General features: G+C 45.0%; 1 pseudogene; it reads right to left on the bottom strand.

Annotated features, from left to right (window-relative positions):
- Nucleotides 1-1099: 1099 nt before the first annotated feature.
- LOC130030275 (UDP-glucuronosyltransferase 1A9-like) lies at nt 1100-4054 on the bottom strand (annotated as a pseudogene).
- Nucleotides 4055-4524: the final 470 nt, after the last annotated feature.

Below are 4524 nucleotides of genomic sequence, written 5' to 3'. Positions count from 1 at the left end.
TAGGAGGATGAAATCTTCAGGTTAAGTATTTACTGGATTTTGTATAATAAATATACGATCAGAATGACAATATTTGTGATAAGAATTTCATCATGACATTGTGGGCTGGAGCAATAGCACAGCGGTAAGGCATTTGCCTTGCGTGCAGCCAGACGGTTGAGCCGGGTTCGATTCCTCTGCCCTCTCAGAGAGCCCGGCAAGCTACTGAGAGTATCTCACCCGGATGGCAGGGACTGGAAAGCTACCCGTCACGTGTTCAATATGCCAAACACAGTAACAACAAGTCTCAAAAAAATGGAGACGTAACTGGGCCTGCTCAAGTAAATCGATGAACAACGGGAGGACAGTGGAAAGTGAACAGTGGACATGACATTGCATGTGATTTTCCTGAATCTTTATATGACTGTCCTCTCAGGGCAACAGGACACTGAATTAGGGCCCACCCTACTCTACTGAATCCGTATCTTAGCTTTTAACATCAAGGACTTGGTGATATATCTCAGTAGTAGAAAATAAAGTACAACTTGTAACAGCCCACAACTTCCCTTCAACTTACTCTGTGGACACCACATCCAGCCCTGAACTGGGTGGTCATGTTTGTGACACGTTCTACGGAGGATTGAATGAGAGAGACACTGGGAAACAGGGAGAAGGAATCCGCCTGTGACCTCAGACCCTCAGGATCCCTGAACCCACAGGGATGGAACAGAGAATGGAGTAAGGGGATGGAGACACACCTCCTGGGCTTTCTGCACAGGAATTGGGAGAGGAGAGAGGCAAAATGGGGATACCACCGCAGAAAGCGTTCCTGAGAGCACTGGCTTATAGGTGAGAAGGAGCACCAGGATGCTGAAGAGGGAGGACACAAAGTTCCCCGGAAGGAACAGGGTAAAAGGCTCGGGAGTGGGCTGAGAGGGATGAGGGAGTAAGTGTCTCCCCAAGACTCTTTTGCTCTCTCTCTGTCTCCAGCATTGCTCTGTGCCCAGGCTCAGGTGCTCTTTGTAACTTAACTGGAACATTTCAACATCAAGCTCAAGCGTTGGCCAGAAACACAGCCAACCATCCCAGGGCTCCAGGATTGGAGGAAATCAGTGATCAGTCAGTCACCTTCCGAGGAATCCTGGAGCCGAACACTGACGGTTACGTTAAAGATTTAGGTGTGAGGAAATCCGTCCCTGCAGTTCTTCTCACCAGCCACTCGGCATCCCACCGAAAGCCTCACTCCTCTGCACGCTTGAGTCCTACTGAGGAACACACCATCCCCACTTTGCTCCGACTTCCTCCCTCCTGCCTGGGTCAGCAGTAACATGACAAGCTGCTGTTTAATGGAACATGGAAATGTATGACTATCAAGACACGCTTCAGCAGTGTTTTATACCATCTCGATTATAAAAGGCCCTAAAGGTAAAGGCCCTCCTGTTGATCGTCGATTTGCTCAAGCGGGCCCAGTAACGTCTCCATTGGAGACTTTGTTGTTACTGTGTCTGGCATATCGAATACTCTCGGTAGCTTGCCGGGCTCTCCGAGAGGGGCATCTCGATTATAAAGGAGCAATGTAAGGACCCAGGATGTGGCTTGGTGGTGAGCCTCGCACACGTGGGCTGATGTGGACCAAGTTATGCCTCCCCTGAGTGTGATGTCTAACCTGCCACTAGGAAGACGGTGTTACTAGGGCAACCCACTGCACTCCACAACCAGTGTGAGCTCTGAGACCAAGGGCCGAGTCACTGCAACAAACTGCCAAAGTTAGGGACACAGAGGGTCTTAAATGAAGGGTCTTTCCAACAGTGTTTTTACAAAGGATTGCTAAAAGGGTGTGTGCGAGCCTTCTTTCATCCCAATATGCCCTGTGACACGCTGGTATTCACTGAACGACTCGGTTTCTGAGAACCCAATTAATAAGTTTAACTTTGGGTCTGAATGAATCCACCAAGAATTCACAAACCAAATTCTCCTCTGTTTTAAGGAAATGTTCATTTTTATACAGAAACGTTTTTATCATCTCTTCCATTGTTTTAGATTTTATAGAGATTACTATAAAATATTTCTGCCCCCAGCAGAATCATAAATCTGAGGGGCTGTGCTGTACCTTCCAAAGGGTTTATTTTGACACATTAATTTGGGATATTTTCGTTGCCCATATAATAGATGACAGTTTGATAAAAATCATTAAATCAGCATAGATCAGTTTTAGAAACTGAATAGGTTCAAAACGGTTAAATCTTGCTGTGATCACTCCAAAAAGATATCTCATGTTTAGCATACACTCATTCTTTTTGAAGGAATTTGCTGTACTTTGAAGAAATATGAATTTGAAAAAATAATATTTAAGTAGAGCATAAATACCAGGCAGGATTGGTTAGTGGAATAGTTTCTGGTACATCGAAAATAGAGAACATTTTGCTAGTTTTCTATGCAACACAAATCACAAAGACATGTAAGAACACATTTTCACAATGAGAGCCAGAGGAGAGTTTCACTGTTCACAGTGGTTTCCTTTACTTTACCAAAGGTAGGACATTAAAAAAAAATACTTTGCTATGAGATTAATACCCAAGAATAGCTGAGATCAGCACCAGGAGGATTACTCCATAACTTGGAGGCCAGCCGGGTATCCTAGAGGAAAGGGCTGTTCAGATAGAGAAGGGAGCACCAAATAAAGGATGTTTGGAGGATCCTCCCAGGAGGGGAGATGCATGTGGAAAGTAGACTATGGACTGAACATGTTTGCCACTCAATGCCTCTTTTGCAGACCACAACACCCAAAAGGAGAGAGAGAACACAGGGGATTGCCCTGCCACAGAGACAGGGGGGATGGGGGGATGGGGGTGGGAGGGATATTATCCATGGTGGTGGAAAATGGGCACTGGTGGAGGGATGGGTATCTGATCATTGTATAATTGAAACCAAAGCACAAAAAATTGTAAATCTACAACTTTAAAATAAATAAAATAAAATAAAGGGAAAAAAATAAATAAAAAAAATACTTTGCGGCTAATACAAAAGCCAAATAAAAAGTACATCCATATGATCAAAACAACACATTTGTCTAGTGCACAATTAAATGATCACAGAGGATTCCTTCACTCAGTTACAAATGGCAAATGTGACAACATAACTATAGTAACCAGTTCAGTAAAAAATAACACAGAATTCAGGGTCTGATTCTCACCTCCTCGGCTCAGGCACGGGCTTACCTCTGTCAGGGGCTTTGTTGCATGGCAGTTGATGCCTCCGATGAAGACCATGTTGGGCATCACGGGTCTGGGATAGTCCAACACAAAATCAGTCCGTAACAACCACATGGACACTTGGCTGTAGAGGTCATAGGGGGTGATGGTGGTTTGCAAAATCTCAGAGGCAATATCTACAGCCACTTTCAGAAAATGGTGGCAAAATAAACGTTCTTCCATGTGGAAGAGGAGATTCCGCACTCGCTCCCAGAAAGTCATGGTATCCGAGAAACCTAAGAGTCCTCTAGGGACATAAGACAGGGGACTCGGGCACTGAGCCCCTTCATCCTGATAATGGCAAAATCCTCCCCTGGTAAAGACCACAGAGGGAAGGGCCAGGTACTTGGCTATAATCAGACCACACATATCAAAAGGATCTAGAAACACCGCGTCGAAAGAAGTCTCTTCCAAGTACCTCACTAGCTTCCTGTCGTCGAACACACTCTTGCAGTGTGAGAAAAAGTAATCGAAAACTTTGCTGGATGAGCCCCTAGATAAAGAAAGAAAATTCTTGTCCCGAATTTTCCATTGATAGTCAACAAAAATTTTCATTTCACGATTCAAATCCTCCAGAGAGTAAGAGAGTGAGTAGGTTTTGGCTGTAAAATTCAAAGATTTCTTCAGTTGCCAACTCACCTCTGGCATGACCACCACTAACTCGTGCCCTCTGTGGATCAGCTGCTCCACCACTGACCTCATGGTGAACCAGTGGCTCCCATCCATGGGCACCACCAGCAGCCTGCCCGCCTCGGTGGGGCCGGGAGTCAGCAGGAGACAGACACTCAGGGGAAGGAGACCGGCCAACACCTTGAGAGCCATTGGGAAACACAAACTGAGAAGGGAGCTGCTGATTCTGAGCTTGTCACAGTTGCAGAACAAACCAGGGCACTGGTTCTGCCCAGGAGAGGGCGTGCACTCATATGAAGAGATTATAAATTATGGAAGATTAACATGCTCTGATTTCTGTTTGCATTACCCAGATAAATGAGCTTTCGCTCTTTGATTGGTCAAAGATCATGGTTGGACTCTACGTCCTCTTTGAGTGGAACTATTATGCAATATTTAAGACCCCAAGAACTCAGAGACACCAGAGGAAAGTCAGTTTAATTAACCTGATAGTTATTTAATCACCCAAAGCAAAATTTGGATTTATCTTCAGATGATTACAGATTGCCCAGATGTAGAAGGCATTTATGTTTCATTCATGTTTCAACTAGAGGCTTGGAGTCCTTTAGCACTGGGCAGCTGAGCAAGAAAATTTGCCTTTCACTGGGCTTACCGCTCGTATTGG

The sequence above is a fragment of the Sorex fumeus genome, unplaced genomic scaffold, assembly GCF_029834395.1.
Source record: "Sorex fumeus unplaced genomic scaffold, SorFum_2.1 ptg000005l, whole genome shotgun sequence".
In the NCBI taxonomy this organism is placed as follows: Eukaryota; Metazoa; Chordata; class Mammalia; order Eulipotyphla; family Soricidae; genus Sorex; species Sorex fumeus.
This window is presented reverse-complemented; position numbering and strand designations above follow the sequence as displayed.